Source organism: Vicugna pacos, unplaced genomic scaffold (genome assembly GCF_048564905.1).
Source record: "Vicugna pacos unplaced genomic scaffold, VicPac4 scaffold_20, whole genome shotgun sequence".
In the NCBI taxonomy this organism is placed as follows: domain Eukaryota; kingdom Metazoa; phylum Chordata; class Mammalia; order Artiodactyla; family Camelidae; genus Vicugna; species Vicugna pacos.
Window position 1 is genome coordinate 82,259,473 of NW_027328741.1, and position 19,406 is coordinate 82,278,878.

At 39.9% G+C, this 19,406-nt stretch overlaps 1 pseudogene; it reads right to left on the reverse strand.

The window, feature by feature from the left end:
* Positions 1–523: 523 nt before the first annotated feature.
* Positions 524–19,406, reverse strand: part of LOC140693693 (thrombospondin type-1 domain-containing protein 7B-like) — a 175,321-nt pseudogene continuing 156,438 nt past the window's right edge.

Consider the following 19,406-nt stretch of genomic DNA (forward strand, 5'->3'; position numbering starts at 1 on the left):
GTGAAGGGATTTACAGGGATAGGATAGTTATTTAATGATACAAATTTGGAATTAGCAGAAAATAAGTCCTAGAGATCTAATGCACAGTACAGTGAATATGGACAACAATATTGTGTTATAATCAAACTTGCTAAGAGACTAGAATTATTCCAGCCACTAAAAGGGAATGGTAATTATGCAGTGTTACAGGTAATAATTTTCACTACAATCACAATCACATTACAACCTACAAATGTACAGAATTAACATGTCATACACCTTAAATGTATGCAATGCTATAAGTCAAATATATTTTAAGACAAAAATTTTAAAAATAAACTAATATGTACATTAAAGGTGAAAAAAGATTTGAGTTGACCAACTTTGGCCTCTGTAAAATGGGTCCATTACCTGCTTACGATGTGTTTAATGTTTCTGAAAGTAAAATTACTGAATACAATTCTCTAGACTAACTGAGTAAGCAGAGCAACAACCATACTAATTAAAAAATCATTAAACCTTAAATTGCATTCCTATAAATATCCTAAGCAAAACGAGCTGTTACACTGGCAATAAAGAATAAAGATGAACTATCATTTAGTCGACTTGTGTGTAAAAACTGAATTCAATTTGCCATTTCTGGCATTATTGAGAAAGTTTATTAGAATACAAGACCTTGATGACAGAGACAAAAATCTACTTTTTTTTTGAAGAGTTTGTCACTCAAACATCAATTCTCTCTATCCATACCTTCTGTAAAATCCCTAACTTGTTTAGTTTTTTTAAAAAGGTAATTAAAAACCAAAAAATAGGGGAGGAAATTCATAAACCACATTGTAATCATTAATCTCAGCCTCTTCCATCAGTGTTTACCCTGACCATATTTAACCATCATTCTTTTCTCTGTTCAACAATATCTTTTAAATCATCCCAAGGTTCCCCATCCCCTCCCCCCAAAAACAGTCTTCACCCAGATTAACATCACAAAAACATTTCCAGATTGCCTAATTTCTTTTCTACAGTTCTAGTCTATTAATTTGGGTGTACTTATATACTGCACTGTAAAACATTTAAAATTAAACTTATTCTTTGGTATTCTGTCCACATCTTTAGAAGAAATCCAAGGCCTGATGCCTTCTAAATATATGACCAGAGCACAAATAAAGCATAAAATATATTTGTTTGTACTGGACTTTGGCTTTCTCGGAGAAGAGTGAGATATGGATATGTGCATTTCATATGCCCATATTGTATGAGAGGCAGTGTGTTCTTGCCAGAGGAGAAGGGAAACATTACTAAGAAACAAAGCTACTAATTCTAGACCTGGGACAAACCTCCCCATCTCCTTACCAGAGCTGTTGCAGTGGGCGGGGTCAACCAGCCTTCCATGTTTATCAGAGCAGGTCATTGCTCGGAAGCGCACGCCTTTTCCACATTCTTTGCTGTCTCCTTGAACCCGCAGTCCTCTGTGAGGCTCCCTTCTGCCTTCAGGAAGAAGGAAATCTGACCAATTACCATAAGGTTGAGATATAAACACATCACAAGGACATGGTTCTGTTTCCACCAGAGGTTACAGGTAAGCATCTTGACATTTCTCCTTCTTCCTGCTTTTGCCTGTTCCAACAAGAGACATTCATGTATTAATTTCACATCTGCTGTTTTGTTAAAAGTCACTTACATTGTATTAAAAGCTATTAGACTATTAGTTCGTAATAAAGTTTTTTCACTCTTTTTTTCCACACGGAAGTAAATCCTAGGACAATGGAAGCAGGTCCCAGAGCATCTGTGAAATTAAAATTTATTTGGGAAAAAAGTTTCATGTTGAATACTGGCAGAAAATACTTAGAAGATGTTTGCTATGGTGGCTCAGCAACTAGAAAAGGTCTTGGTTGATTTATTTACTATCAATTTCCCTATGATTTACTGATAAAAACAGATTGATTACCTTGTCTCCATTTTCTTGAAACTAATGGTCACCAGGGAAACCAACAAAATATTGTAAATATTAACTCCTTCTGTGTTTAGTCAAGTAGCTTTTTAAAGAGTTTATGTATTCAAAGAACAAAATGGTATCCTCCCAGACAATGGCCCTGGAGTCAGGCTGGGTGTCACATGGGGTGGTGGGCAAAGTGGAACTTATTTTGGCTCCTGCTGTTGGGCAGCTCACAAATGCTGCCAGAAACAACAGATTGCAATAAATGCTCAAATCACATTGGATAATTTAATCTGAGAAAAAGGGTATGCCTTCCACTTTGAGAGACCTTTTTAACTCAAATATTTTAGAATATGACCTTACCTTGCCAACTGACTTTGATGGACCTTTTTGCTGTAATACTAACTTTGAGTAATGACAATGCAAAGTCATTTTTCAAAGCTGTGAGTTCTTGCTAATCATGTTCAATGGATTCCAAGACAGCCTGCAACTTGACTCAACTTAGCTACTAACACAGTTCCTCTAGATTTTTTAAAGGATTTCCTAGATCTAATAATTTTACTTTGTTTCTTCATTAGTAGGTCATTAGCTAGAGCCTTGGCTCTGATTGTGTGGGGGGGAGGGAGAGAAGGCGGCTTTATTAGTCTATTTTCAGTTTTTATGGCTGTTTTGGAAATGCTGGATACAAGCTGATGCATAGACTACTTTCACTGGCAGATGGTTTACATTACACACAAGTCTACAGTTGTCACCTGGACAATTGGCTCTATGTCTTCTGTGATGCTTATGGTCACAATAAATGCAGGACCTGAAATGACCTTGTGAAAGCTCAGCCACACCAGTGTCCTGCTGGGAGGAGTTATTCACTTACCTCTATTATCAGTGACACTTACTGAGAATAAGTTTGAGAGGCACAGCTTCTACCACAGCTGGGGAATGTACCAGTTGAGAGATCTGTCAGTGGGTGGGGAATGGCTCCTTATCAGCATTTAACCTGCCCAAGTCTCTGGTGCTTTCTGAATTCCCATAAGGTACTGTTATCTCCATCTCTTCCATTTCTGCTCTCTCAACACATGTAACCCTAGATTCTAAGTCTACCTATTCCTTTAAACTACTTACTCTCACCAAAGTAATAAAACAAACCAAGCCCTGAACTATCTTTTCTTATCTTTTAGACTTGATCATTCAGTGATAGCTGTGAGTACTGACTGCACCATCATCCTTGAAATAACCTTTCCAAGTTTCATCATACCTTAACTTTTTGTCCCTTGCCCCTACCCCACACCCCTGCCATCTCTCTGGGCACATCTTTATTTGCTTGTTGCAATCTCCCACCCTACCTCTCTTAACTGATGGGCTTCCTCAGGGGACTGCCCTAGATTCTCTTTTCTGATCCTACACTTTCACCCACACACAGAGTTTAAGTAATCGTCTATATGCCTTTGATCCCTAATTATTACCTTCAGCCCAGATTTTTTTACTCAAGCTCTGAGCCAGACTGGAAAACTACACTAAAGGACCAGTCAAACTCAATGTGACAAAACCCACCCTTCTGAACATCACAACTTTTCTCTCTCCTTCTGTGTTTCCCAGTTCTAACAATATGGCCAGGTCAAAAAATGGAGTGTCACACTTGAAACATATCTCTATCTTTTAATGACAAAAATAATTTCAAATACCTAAATATCTCCTGAATCAGCCCATTGTATCCACTCTGACTGAAACCACCCATATTTAGCCCACCTGCAAATCCCCAGCTTAAATCACTACAATGGCTCCTTCCAAGACGTCACTGCCACCACAACCCCCTCCCTCCCTTCCAACTATTCCCCACACTGCAGCCAGGACCAACCTACAAATTTGGAAGTCTGATGACAACACCCATCTATTTAGAACTACGGTTCATGGAATGAAGTCTAGACTCCTCAGCCTGGTCATCAAGGCTCCAAAGGATCTGGGCTTATTAGTATCTGCCTCCTGCCTGTGCTGCACCACTCTGCCTCCAGCAGGTTACAAACTAGCATCTTTTAGCTCCTAGAAGCCACTCATCTAACTTCTGGCCTTTGTATGTTCTACTCCAGAAACTTACCAGTTCTATCCTCCCTCCATAGCCTAGCTAATGACTGCTTGCCCTTTAGGTCCAGAATAAGAGATTAGTCCCTCCAGAAAGTCATCCTTGAACACACTCATCATCTCAGCCCTAGAAGCGGTGTTCTTCTGTACTTGTGTATCCTGTGGTAGGCAGAGTAATGGCTCTCCAGCAATGTTTACATCCTAATCCCTGAAACAGGTGAAAGTGCTACTTTAGACAGCAAAAAGAACTTTGTAGATGTGACTAAGAGTATGGATTTTGGGGTAAAGAGATTATTCTGGATTATTCAGGTGGGTCCAACATAATCACAGGATCTTAAATTCAGAGAACATTTCCTGGCCTCCAGTAGAGGGTCAGAGGGAATATGACCAGGAAAGAACAACCCAACAGATGCAATGTTACTGAATTTCAGGACTTGGAAGGGAGCCATGAGCCAAGGAATGTAAGTAGACTCTAGAAGGTGGAAAAGAAAACCCTTTCCCCTAGAGTTTCAGGAAAAAAATGCAATCCTGCCAATCTTTTGCTTATAGGCATTAAAACTTATGTCTGACTTCAGACCTTCAGAAATCTAAGATAATAAATCTGTGTTGTCTTAAGCCACCAAATTTGTGGTAATTTGTTACAAAAGCAATAAAAAAGACTCACACAGCACCCTGTAACAGCTACTGTAGCAGGTACTACACTGTACTGTGACTTCTGTAGCAAAATTCTTATCTCCCATTAGCCTGTAAGCTCTTAAATCAGGGTCATGTCTATCTATTCCCTTGTAATGCCTAGAGCAATAAGTGGTAAGCAAAAATTGTTCCTTGATTAATTGAGGAAAGTTTTTAAGAAAGAAGGAAAAAGGAGGAAGAAAGAAAAGAGAGTAGAAAGAAATAAAGAAAACATCCACGTACAGGGTAACCAAAAGTTACTGGCAGAGCAAATATTCTGCACATATATACACTGTCTCTGTATTTGTAATATCCTTCTTAATCACATGGCATTGCTGTTTGAAGAATTTGAGCAAATCAGTTAATGAAGAGATGGTTCTCATAATAAGAAACAAGTTACCAGTAGTCGTTTGCTTTGATTACATTCAAGTCATAATCAGCATTAAACTCTGGATTCAGAACCAGCTAATACTTTAAAAAAATTTTTAAATCAATCCCTACTACAGCTCTAAAGATATTTTTCCCCTTAAATCAGAGAAATTTATAACTGATTCCACAAAAACAAAACAAAAATCTACAATATTTAATGGGTATTAGTTATCCAATTATTTTTGAAAAAAAATTATGAAAAACCTAGACAGACCTCCTATTTGATGGGCTGATTGTTTACAGTACTGTATAGACAACAGCTTTAATTATCACTGAATCTAAAACTGTGATTTTCTTCTTTACGTACAATGCAGAACACCCAGATATTCAATTAAAACCTCTGGTTAACAAAAATGGAAAAAAGAAACAAACAGCCTAGATGGCCCCCTGTACAATGGGAGGCCTGTATTTATGTCTGTATGTTGCCGTGTGTGTGACTGTGTAGAAGAGAGAGTCACACTGCCTTGCAATCTAAGCCCAGGCCTTTCACTATCATTCATGTTAGACACCACTTATTAAGTTTACTACCAAATTACATGGGGAAAATCAAAACACAAGCATTAGTATCACATCAAATAAAGCTTGAGAAGCACACATTTTCCACTGCTTGTTTTTCCACCAATGACACTGCAAACAATGAAGAGTGAAGAGCATTTTACTCTCCGCCCAAATCTACAAAGGTTAACTCAATGCAGTGGCTGACTGACAGTGAACTCACTGTTTCAGGCAGAGGAAATTAAAGACAGTAACAGGATCCTCTGTGCTTTAGATAAACACTCTTAGCTTATTAGGCGCATTTCAGGAAGAAGTGTAATTACCCCCTCTTCTTGCATCTTCCCACACACGGAAAAACATCACGATCTTTAGCTTGATCATTCCTGTTCTTTGTGACCAGCAGTAAGTTTTCATCAAGATGTATGCTAATGCATGTATTCCCCAAAAACAAAATTGCAAGCTAGCCTTCCCCCATACCTGTTTGGAGCAGTTCCTCAGAGCTATCTGAGAGGCTGTCTCCAGGTCTAGAGTCCTCAGTAAGACCTTGCATAAACCTTAACTCACAACTCTTACACTGTGCATTTTCCTCTCAATCAACAGCACTAGATAATTCATTTGATTCTATTTTTAAAACAACTCTTATATCTCATGAAAACAGCCAGTTGTTTAGGTGTCATCCAGATATTAAGACATGCAAAGATCAATTAGCTAGGCAAAAGCACAGCAGTTAATAACCTAGAAAAGAAATTCTAAATAGTCTTTAGCATGAGTAATTCTTGGGATAGAGTTTGCAGAAAAAAGTATAATCGTTTGCCAACATTTACATTAAAAGTTATGCTAAATAAAAGTCCAATCCATTACACTTTTGACCATTCATAACACAAACTGCACTGGTTGTAAAATGAATAAATATCCTAGGATTTTCAGTATTTTTCATTCTCAGTTTGCACGTACAAAGTATCACCACCAATTAAAAACTTTCTTTCCTCTTAAAGGAAATTCTCTCTCATCTCAAAGTTACAAAGAGAGTTGCTAGGATAACGACTTTTGAAGCATTATGTATGAACACGTAAACCAAGCTCCATTAAATTGTGCCTGAAGTTGGAATTATGCCTGTCATATATATTCTATACCAGTATATTGTTTCTCTATAAGAAATCTGTTTTATCTGAGAAACATAAGCAATATTGCATAAAATTATATATGAATAAATTTTTATAGAAGAGAGATCAAACTATAACTTATTTTATTTGATGTTTCCATTTGTGATTATGTTTCACCTGTACTTACAAATGGGATCCTGATGTGGGTGCAGAAATCCTGTTAAAGGCTCTCATGGATTATGTCAATCCATTAGAGTGAGTCAAATTTAAAACAATCTTGTGTGTAATGCATTCCAACAAAAGGGTTCTTGAAACAAGAGAATTAGCTCACGAATTGCTCATGAGAACAAATGTCATCTGTGCTTAATTCTTCAATGTCAACCCTAACTTTATTATCCCAATTGTTATTTTGGCATCTTTCCTTGGGTTCTTCACTCCCTGATTTAAGTTTTCTGCTTATACGAAAAAAAACATACAATGAAGAGAAGTTCTGGCATATTTATTTAGACAAGAAGTAAGATAAATTATTGTATCAATTATCTGCATATTATAGGCACAATTTCTCTAGGACCTTGATTAAACTATTCATTGCTTTAATTTCCATTAAATTTCAAGGATGTAAATAAAATCATTAATTAATATATATCACCAAAATGGAATTTATTTATGCAATTAATTTTTTGCCTTCCCCTACTAAAATTTTAAAATATCCAGTTACTTAAAAGGTAATAGTAAAAGATGAAGACATGAATGAGATCTGCCTGTAATGTTATTTACAAATCCGGGGCTGCTTCCAAGCTGGCTGAGATCCTGGCATGAAAACGACACCAGATAATTTGCCATTAACTACTCCCAGAAAGTTGCTGGGTATATTGCCATTTATGACTATAAAGATTATAATGCTGTGTAGAGAGTAACTTTAGAGCTATAGAATGATTCACATCTTTCATTTGTTTCACAAGCATTTAACTGAGTATGTACTATGTAGTAGGTACCAACCACAGGCAAAGAGGATGCATAATGGCAGGGAGGGACGGGGAGAGGGAGAGACCTGATACAATTTCCTGCCCTTCTGGAACTTGATAGGTTCAGGAGAGCATCACTTGTCTGAAGACAAAGAGTGAGAGGCACACCCTACCTGTGAGCTGGCGCCATCTACTTCGAGTTGTTTCACAATTCGTGGAGCAGGGCATAAACTTGGACCAAGCACTGAAGGTGCAGTCATCACGACATGGGACCGTACACTCCTGCACAAGGGGAGGCATGCCATTTGTCTGCCTGAGGCATTCCATCATTTCTGCTGACTGGTTGTTATCAGAGACACATGAGACAGCTAAAAAAACAGAGACAAACATTTGTTATTATTTTAATTAAATCAGTCTGCTGCTGGTTCTTTGACAAAATAGCAGAATTTCCCAACATTTGAAGAATTTGGTTATCACAGTGATTGCAAAAGGTGTTCAACATAGCTAACCTTATTCATCTCTGGAAATTAAATGTTTATTGTTGCCAGTGGAGGTTTTTGAGAATTCAATTGGTTTCATTATTAATACAAATCCTACATTGACAGCAACCAAAGTAACATTTAGTAATTTACTGTATGTCCCACTTTGAGCATCTGATCTCTAGAGGAGATATAAACCTAGAAAAACAGAATCTGTAAAACAGTAATATAAAGACCAAAAAGGACAAAACCATCAAAAAAATCATTAAAAATTTTCCTAGATTTGATCTTTTTGTTTAGTTGTTGAAGTGGCACTTATGGAAGTGGTCCTATTTTAATTTCACAGTCAGTATTTAAAAAGGAATTTCTGCTCTCTACAAGTAACCTTCTTCCTTACTAACATTTCAGGGTCAGTGAGAAATTCTAAATCGTTTTTTTTCAACTACAAGCTAGTCTATCCAGATAATCCCCACTACAAATATTCTACCAACTGCAGACAATTCTTCCACGTTTCTCACATACATTTTCAACTAGGACGTCTCTAGTCATACCATGAAGTAATTAATAATCTCAAGATAAAACATTTATGAGATTTTACTTGATTCTTTGGGCTAATGAAATTTACTTTATTCAATTATGAATGGATAATATTTTTGTGAATCTTTTACTCACCCTTATTATGGACTCTAAGGATGTATCTTTATTTTCTAGACCAGCACGCTTCAACCTTGGCACTACTGACATTTTAGATTAAATAGTTTCTTTTTGTTGGTCCAAGAGTCTTGTGCATTGTAAGATATTGAGCAGCATTTCTGGCCTTCACCCATGAGTTGCCAATAACACACACACCCTCCCAATTTTGGAAACCAAAAATGACTCCAGGCATTGCCAAATATCAGCCCTAGTAGAAAAATACACTTCTAAGCCAATTCCTAACCAAAAACGTCTATGAGAATATATTCAATGGTGTAAATTCAGACCTACTATGTCAGCATCTCCGGGGGAGAAGTCCAGGAATATTTTTGTCTTTAAGTGTCAAAGGTGGTGCTGACCCAGTCTGCCCACTGACTGGCCACACCTGGCATGATGCCTCTGGATGTGGTATATGTTAATGGCTATTTGCTGAGATCATCATCTTAAAGAAACCAAAGTTTAGGGTCATTTTATTATAGCTCTATAAAATCTACCAAGATACAAGGAATAAAGAGACCACAGCTTTGGATCAATATTGTTAAGAACTCTTTACATAAGCCTCTCTAATACAGGATAAGTGTACATAGGGGCTTTCAGTTGCCCATTTCTCTTATATTCTGAATTCCTTTCTTTATTCTGAACACAACAGAGAACAAGTCAATCTGAATCCCATCCATCCAGCCAGACATTTACTTATTATTTATGAACTGGTGAAAGCCAATCGTACTGAATGATTTAGGACCTAGGAATTAGCTAAGATCACAATGGAGGCACATATAATACTTCCCAGTTTGTACATCTGCTCTGTGGCAGGTGGAGCTATTCATTCATTTTGAATAATTTTTTGTTTTTATTTTTATCCACATCCTAGGAATAAAATTTACTGCATATCAAGCCAACATCACCTGCATTTTCTTTGTTGGGAATATTATAGCCATTAATGATAAATATAGCAATATATTTTCTTAACTAGGATACAAGCAAATGTTATTTGAATTTCATATTGAGAACACTAATTTGGAGTCAATTTAGGGGACTTTTATTGTGCCAAGTTTATTTTTTCCCAAGATGACAATGCACTAAATAACACGAAGAGAAATTTTAAATACTTTCAAAAAATACTGCCATTTGAAATTTAACATCTATGAATACACAAATGAAGAGCTTTTTTCCAATGATAATAAAATATTAACTTTCTATAATTTCATTTGAGTAAGTTTAAAATTTGAAAGCTATGATAAACATTCAATGATATTCTGAAGTTCTACAAACCATATAAATTAGAATGTACTGGGTTTATTTAAGTCCATATTGAACTATTTTGCATAAGAAATTAAGAATAGCTTCAGCACATGACAGAAATCACAGATACTGCTGTCACATGGCATGAATGCAAATTCCAACTCAAAACATCTGGGAATTATATGAACTAAGTTATTTAAATTCTTTATGCTTTAGTCTCCTCATCTTTAAAATGACTATAACAAGGGCATATGCAACAAAGTGTGAGAATTCTCGTAACAGTGCCTCACACCCACTAAGGGCCAAATAAATGCTATTATTATCCTTTATATTTGTTTTAAATCAAGCTGATAGTTCTAGCAGGTACACACACACTCTTGCTCGCCACACCACATTTCTTCCTTGGCCATCCTCAGAATCTGAAGGATAAAGATGAAAAGAAAACTGAGGGAATCTTCACCTGATTGCCTACTACACTTAAAATCACCCTTAGTCAACTCATATATTAGATACACCCTCAAAACTTTCACTGCATTAACAGGACTATGCAGAGCAAATCTGAGCCATCACTCCTACACAGACTTATGCACTAGTCTAATGGAGACACTTGAGGATTCTAAGGACCACAGAATACATTCAAAGTTGTAGCATGAAGTCTGATCCATATTACTCTGAAGACCAGTATCTCTAGGATCATTTATCTCAAGGGTTAGTAGTAACTGACAAGCTACAGAGCATGCAATCATCAGTTTAGGCCAGGCCCTGTGGTTTTCAATTTCTTCAAGTTCAAGATTCTAATTTCTTTTCACAAGCAAAAAGAACCACTAGAAATAAAAACATGAACAAGTTAAATAAAATGATTTCCTTCTTGGGACTGATTCGAGTATAAAAGGAATCATTGAATATACATTTATTGAATTGTACTAAAGGGGAGGCAAAAAATGAAGAAAGCACAAGTGAGAGGTAGGCAGGACTAGAAACCCAGCTAAGGAAAGGAGACAGATACACATACAAAGGAAATGAGAAGACATTTAGAGTCAGTGGGAATACACCCATTCACAGTTCCCCTCCACTGGGCAACTCATGGGCAAAGGATATTTTTAAAATGTTACTTTTAACCTACAATATAGTTCTGGGGCCAATATTAAATGTGTATTAACTCCATCAGTCAGATAACTTCTTTTGAGGACTAAATCAGAGGTGGCAGGTAGAGTGTACCACCAAACTGTGGGGCTGGTGTCTAACAGAACTAAGGATGGCTTTTATATTTTTATTGTTGTTACCTTGGGCAAATTATGTAAATTCTCTGAAGGTAATTCATTCATCCATACCATGGGAATGATAACATCTACATCACATGATAAACTGATGCCGATGAAGTGCTTAGCACAGAACTAAGCACTTGGTACGTGTTTCCGGAGAGCTACCTATTACTTTGAAGAAGGCTAGTGGAAATGAAACCTAAGACGTGGTTGGAAAGAGGATTCCACCATCACTCGTCTTAGGTCAGGAAGAATTTTCCAAATCCCACCAAACTCTCTTGACCCTTAAAAAGTGTGACTGGACCCTCCCTTAAATTATAATGTCGCTGCAGCCTCTACCAAAGACTGTGTGGCCCTCCCTGGGATATTGTGTTTTATTTCCAAGTGAAGCTCTGTGCACTGTGTTTACTGTCTATAAAAATGAGGCTACAATGTAAGCTCCCATATAAAATCACAACTCCAGGAAAAGTCAGAAACAGAAATCTAGGGTCTGCTGGAAATTCTTTTCAGAGGCAGCAAGATCAAAATACTTTCATAGAGTTTAATGAGAAAAGAGTGAAGATTTGTGTCAGAGTGCTGTCCATATTTACACCTCACTTACTGAGGTGGTCATATCCCACAGAAACAGGTGCCACGCCCCTCTCTGCTAAAATATACTGAATTCATGAGAATTTTAACACCTAAGTAGTATTTAGGGGTATATATCAAAGCTTTTCAGACCATTAGAACCATTTCAGTTTCATTACTGATCAGAAGAACAATGAACATAAGGCAGAAAAAATAGCTTATGCCTCGGGATTGAGAACAGAACTTCTTAATGTCACTTACTTCCCTGGTGGCCTAGACTTTAGACCACTTATACACATTGATCCTTATTAACTACATCTTCTGCCCTAATACTTACTGAAATTGACCTACTTTTTCATTCATCCATTTCTCCATCCACTCACTTGGTCCCCAAAAATATAAAGAACTAGGAATAATTATAAAAACATCCTGTGTGTGTACACAGATATGCATGTACATACAAATAATTCAGTTTCTGAGAAGCTACATTAGCGGCAGTAACAGGCAGGTAAATAGAAAATAGTAGCATAATACTACAGTTAACCTACTGGCGATAACCAATCGGGAAGTCCTGGTTTACCAAAGTAGGTACCTCAGTCTTGAAAAGATGTATAAGAGGCAGACAGGAAAAACAAGCCATTACAGAGAATGTACCCATAAGACATCTGCTTTTTAGTTGAACTCTGATTTCCAGATCTTCCGGCTCATAGCATATCACTTACAAGTCATAATCTTAAGAGTTCTCTTTTGGTGCTATTATGTATTGAAAGTGCTGTACCACACTAGTGAGAAAGGTGCTTTCCATCAGGCAAGGAAGAGGCATTTACTGCTGGCCATGCCTGTCATGTATTTCTACCTGTGGTGAATCGTTCAAGAGCAGTGGCAATTCAGAGATTATATTTTATTTACTAAACCTGAAATGTTGTCATCTTCACTAGAGTAAAGCTGTACTCCCATGTAAAAATCAGCTCAGAGAGCTGCAGAACATTCTCATCGTGCTTTGTTTGAAACTCACCTAAGCTCAGAGTAGCTGCCTGCAACAGCAGGGTCTTCTCATTAAGGGAGAGTCACCAGGTAGGTGGGTCCAGTGATCTGGAGCTCTCCAGCAGCCTCTGTGATGCCTCGGGTCCCATTTTTCTATTCATAGTGTCTAGCAATGTATGTAACATATAGAATTGAGTTCAGCATTATCTTCCTCTCAATCAAGACACAGCCTGAGCAAAAATCACCCAAGAAGGAAAACAAGTTACTAATTGCTTTCCCTTGTTACCTGATTCTTTTCAATTCTAGCAGCATGAAAAGGAATGGCCTGGGAGAAAATGTAAAATTATCTGAGAATTTAGCAAAATAAATATAGCAAAGATGTGTATGAATTCTGAGTGTGTCTCAGAGTTAATTTTTTGAATACAGCAGCTTTTATGTGGGATAGTTAGGCAGCCTTCTTAGCCTTTAATGATGACTGAAATCAGCAGATTATTAACCACTACTAAATGGCTAGTCTTTCTGGCCCCATCACCTCTCAACTCTGATAGTCACACATGCCATGGTAAGTTTGTCTTCTTTTCAGTTATGATGTGAAAAGGGCAGGGTTTACTGGCCTTATGATAAGAAATGATAATGTTCTATCTGGAAAGATGAAATAAATGATAGAGCCCAGATCTGCTTATGTTTATCACCTTCACCAAGGACACCCGCATCACTTTCCTGAAGTCACTTCTTACAGATTTCAACTCTAATAGTTGACAAAAAAGGGCAAAAAGAATTTCTTTCAAGAGGTCATGATTTCCAGGAAATAAGGGTGAGATGCTAGGAAAAATAGAAGGGCTCCATTAGCTTGCTGTCCTACAATCGGGAACTGCTTCAGTTCAGATACAGAGCTCAAGGGACATGCACCTCCAGGAGCAGGGAGGTGAGGGTTAGTTGGGGAGGGGGGCAGCAACTGCTAGATCAACATGCAGACAATGTGCTCTACAGGGCAGACCTTGCACTAGTGGTCTGGGCTACCCAGATGAAAGAAATCTGGAAATAAAAGTACCCTACACCTAGGGTCCCACAAGAACATAACTCCAGGGGCCTCAGACACTGGGCAGTCAGGAGCTTTCCTGGACCATGGAGACGCATGAAGAATGAGTAGGATGCACCCAGCCCAGATGGAGCCCGGCCAGGTGCTTGGCACACCTTATGCCCTTTCAGAGGAACAAACAATGATACAGGCTAGCTTCCTGCCCCTGCTATGCACAATCTAAGATCCTTAGATAAGGCTCATAACACTTGCAATTACACATTCCACATCTGTGTAGCAAGGTCACTAGTTCAATGATACAATGCAGGTTGCCAACATGTGTGGAGACCACAAACCACATGTTTTATTTCATGATTGCCAAAAGTCACTTCAGATTAAAACCTCTGTAAATATAAAACAACATCTGTGGACCTTTAGGTCAAACCCTGTAAACCATCAGCCTTTTTCTTCTGAGTGAACCTTAGAAAATGTATAATACCTTGAATTTTGAAAATTTTTTTAGTAATCAGATTTCAAATAAACCAGTTTGGTTATTATATTTAAAAAAAATAGGAGGCCACAAACCACATGTGGAAAGAGAGAGAAGTTATAATTGAAATGCACAAACGTGTAATAGATCAGTTCTACTCTGCCTTAATGTATCCATCTTCATGACTGGGAACATTAGGGTCCAGTAAAAACTCTGGGATGACCTGGAGTTTCAGGCTGAAATGGGGCAGTGTAAGGGTTGTGGGCCCGGGTCTCTTGCCGGCCACCTTCTCATCTCACTCCCAGCTGGATTCTACCCCTGGAGGGACGTCCCTGCACTTAGGAGTGGGCGCTACAGTCTGTCCCCCAAAGCTCAATTCATGAATCAGTCACTCCTGTCCACCCCGCAGGTCTAGGATATACAGAGAGGCAGTGCAAGTCTTCCTCTGAAGGCAAACTCAGAAGACAGGGCCGGGCCCTGCAAGTCCTTAAAGCTAGCTCAGGGCCATTGGTTTGGCAGGGGATTCTGGGGTCCTGACAATTGGGCAGAGTTTAAATAAGTGAATGGATGGGGAAGCATGGGGTCCTGTGGGGCTCCTCACCTGTGGGAAGGAACAGGCTGGAAGAAGGCCAGAGGAAGGACTCCTAAGGTCTAGAGGCCAGGGCAGGGCAGGGCAGCCCCCTCCACCTCCCTTCAGCCCAAGGCTAAGGGGGGAGAGCTGCACACCATTCCAATTACTTCATTAGAAACAGGTGTCACCCTCCTTAGGCACTCCCTTCCTAGCAGGTAATCAGGAAAGGTACAAATGCCAACTAAAATGTATCTCAGTTTTGGCCATTTTGATGAGTTTCCTTCCTATTTAATTATTTTCGGGTAAATCTGGGTGCCTGCAGCAGCCAGCAAGGGTCTCAGATCTGCATAAGGCTTTTCAGAAGTGCTCTGGGTCTTTGCTAGCATCTGCAGGAAGAGTGGCCACCAGCGAAGTCTCAACTCAGGCTGATGACTCACGCTCAGCCCGGTCAGAGACTGTCCTCTAGCTGATGAGGTCTCAGCCCACACTGGTACCTGCTGGTGTGGAAGATCCTGGGGGACCATGGGACTAGAGCCCTGGGAGAGACAGGGCAGGTTCTCAGGTGAGACCTGCCAGCACCGGCAGCTGCCACGCCCCTTTCTCTCTGGAGCACAGGAAACTCAGGAAGCACCTGGGGAGGCACTAAGGCCCTCCTTCTGGAGTGGCATTCCCGGAGGGCATCTCTTCCCAGAGTCCCAAACAGGACAAAGAGTAGAAAACCTTCAGCTTTCCTCTTTTTTCCTTAGCCAAACTCTCCACCCCTACATCAGCCCTGAGTCAGGGAAAACCATGACACGGGTTCCTTCTAATCTACTTTCATCTCCCCTCTTTTTCTACCCACCACCTACCCTGGCAGGAGGAGAGCTTTTCATTCTTTCTGACAGATACTTTCCCTGCACAACGTCCATCTCCCATCCGAAGTGGCATTTATCTCCTCCCTTTCCCTGAAGCCATAATGGCAGACAGGATGCAGAGAAAGCTGATTGGATCAAGGATACAAATTAAAAAGCATTTAAAAAATACGAAGCCTGACATACACAAGCCGAGGCCCTAGTGAACTGAGCCTGTGACAGGCTGGTGTATGGATGTGTCTCCTAGTAAGAGAGGACGCATATGAAGGCACCCCTAAATACAACAGATGGACTCTCTGAAGCCCCACCATGAAGGAGGAGGCAGGGGCTGCTGCACAACACACGTTTGGGAGAGGTGAGGGTCAAGCGCTGAGGGGCCAAGATGCTGTAGAGGACAGCCAGACGCCATCTGGCTTTTAGTTTCAGGAAAGTCCCACGAGATGGTCTGTTTGTTTGTAAATATTAATTGGTTTCCAGGGTATTACTGCTTTTCTGTTGCCTCTGTATCAAATTAGCAAAAATTTAGCACCTTAAAAGAAAAGAAACATTTTTCTTTCAATTCCAGGTGTTAGAAGTCCGAAAACAGGTTCACCAGGCTCCAGTCAAAATGTCTGCAGGACTGGTTCTTCTAGAGGCTCCAGGGAGGTGCAGGTACCTTGCCCGTTGCAGCTTCTGAGGCCTCCGACTTCCTGCACTCCTAGCGCCTCCCTCCGACTTCACAGCCAAGGGAAGCACTACCCACCTCTCCACCTCCTCCTTACTTCCGGCTTCACAGCACTTCCGGCCTCCCTCTTATAAGGGACCCACATTGGACCCACCTGGGTAATCCCGGGTGCTTACCTCCCCCACCTCAATCTCCTTAACTTAATCCATTACACCTGCGAGGTCCCTTTTGCCAAGTAAGGTAAGATATTCACAGATTTTGAGCATTAGGACTTGGGCCAGCCTACAGCACAGGGCAAAAGTACTTCTTCCTAGCTCTCAGGCACTGCCTCATCCACTGGAGTGAGAACCTAGCCCACCTCATCTGCTTCCAATAAGAAAAACAGAGTTGACACAATCAGGTTTACCGTGACTTCCCCATTCCCAGCTCCTACAGCTGGTTGGTTTTCTTTTGTTTTTTAAGTTTTCTATTTATTTATTTACTTACTTATTTATGGAAGTATAGTTTGTTTACAAAGCTGTGTTAATTTTTGGTGTAAAAAATACATATATTTTTATGGAGGTACTGGGAATTAAACCCAGGCAGGACCTCTACCCACCCCCCTCCCACCCTCGCCATTCCTATTAATTCCTTCATTTGTCAATAACCTGCCTGGCTTCCCTCAGTCACTCTAAGTCAGAATTACTCTCCCCATGTTCTGTTGCGTGTCCTGAGTAAAAATAAGCAGACTTATTTCTTATTCAAGATGAAACATGAGTAAGAATGTCTATCTATGCTAAACAAAAGTGAAGTGCATTTCAGTGACAAAGACCAGTATTTGGGTCAGTCTGAGCCATGCAATATGTAATGCCACTTTCCCCGCATCCAACTAGAATGCTTCGACTGTCAGCTTCATGAATGCATGAAGGGACAGTCTTTTCAGAGAGATACACAAAATTGAAGAGAGCGTGAGAACAGCTAGGAGGAATTGGAAGTTCTATGTCCTAGAAAAGAAGGCTGCCTCTAACCTCTCATTCACAGCAAGCATGTCTTGGAGACCCTGCTCTGACCTGTCCACCGTAGTGACAATAGCCCTGAGCCACTCCCACAGGCCACCCCAGGCTTGTGAGCCAAAAGCTGACCAAGGTTGGGGTGCATTCAATGTAGGCTCTCAGATGCTGTGTAGACTAGTCTTCCCAGCTTGTCTGGGCCTAGTTACCCTGTCCGTGGAGGAGAGGGAAGGACCACTCTAATCCTTCCCCCAGGTGGCCAGCACTGGTGCGGGGCAGGGCCAGGAGCCCCAGCAGCATAGGTGGGGACAGGGAAGGAGGCCACCTAGCATCGCATTTCCCAGGCATAGAGACTGGGGCCCCCTGCCGTCCTGACCAAGCCAACCTGTCCACTCAAGGACCAAGCCCAGGCCCTTCCCCTTTGGATGTCCATCACCTGAGCTCTGCCAATGCCAACCAACCACGGTAACTGCTCTAATCCTCTCAGTGGACACCCTAGCAATTCCATTTCAGGGACAATTATATGCAATAGAAAAGACATTTTCACCTGTCATTATCCAAATGAGTCAATTTAGAAGTAAAAGCCAGTTTTGGCCATATTCCCAGGGTTTTCCTTTCCCCCTTGTATTTTTTTTCCTCTCCTGATGCAGAGCACAGTGTGAAAGCACTGTATTTGGAGGTCCCATTCTTCAAAACTCCCATTTGAATAAAATATGTGCTTATGATTACATGCTGAAAGACATATATGCAAATTTTGAGTGGAATAGCGTGAGTGGTGAAAACTGAATTAAACAATAAACCCATAACTACTTGTTAGGGTGCTTTAATTGACTCATAAGTACAATATGCAATGTTGCGTGGCTGCAGGAGCCCAATTATAAGCTTGCTTATGGAAAGATACAACTCATTTTGCATGTTGGAAACATATTCCCCAATTATTGTTGTTGCCCTCTCAGAAAAAAAAGGCATTTCAAATAAATAAGAAATGCTTAGTAAGCAAATAATATATACTTAGTCCCTTGGTAAGCTTGGAACACTTTATCTAGCTTCTAATACAAGATCAGGAAATAAATAGTTAAAAATGCCCATTCACTTTATTCCGAGGTATTTTTTAAAGCCCTGGAGCTCTCTGTGTTCACAGCTAACTGAAGAAATATACCTCGATACGGCTATTGGCTTCAAAGGATTTGTCCCCTAATTGAAAAACACCAGGAAGTAATAAAGATTTCAGGAAAAAAATAAATAAAATTACAAATGATTCATAAATTATATCAGAAACAAAAAAAGAAACCAAACAAGAGAATAGCTAATACAGGTGAGAGTCACAAAGAAGGAAGAAGGGAGATCTTGTAACTCTGACTGCTAACCTGGTGTGGCAGATTCCAGAAGGGAAAGTCAGGAATTGTGATCAAGTTACCCAGCCATGGTTGGAAGCAAAGTAATCACACTCAGCTGTGGGCCTTGGGGAGTGGGTGGTGGGAGTGGGAAAGACAGAAGGTCCAATTTGACTACCTGGTAAAATCAGGAAATCGGGAGGTTCTAGACCAAGAGTGTGAGCTCCTTTAAAAACTCAAGTGGAGAAGGAGTCGTCAGTGGGAATCCTGCACCTAATGAAGAAAAGCATTTAATTGCTTTACTCTAGGATACAGGGTAGCCTGACCACAATGTCTGCATGAATACAAGGGTCCTGGAGCAGCTTTAGACCCCCAGTGGCCTCCATTAGCCACAGTGAAAGCATGCCAAATCAAGATTTAAGTACAGAGAGTAGCTCACTTGTTGACAAAGCTGCATGACAGGTCTCTTAATCCCCAACCAGACCAAAAAATATATACACCCTGAATAGAAAGATCAGGCGATGCAAACTCAGCTTTAAAAGTTCTTAGCCTTTCCTTCCATTTAGACTGCCTCCTATCGACAAATACTAAAACCTGTATTGAAGAAAGCCAC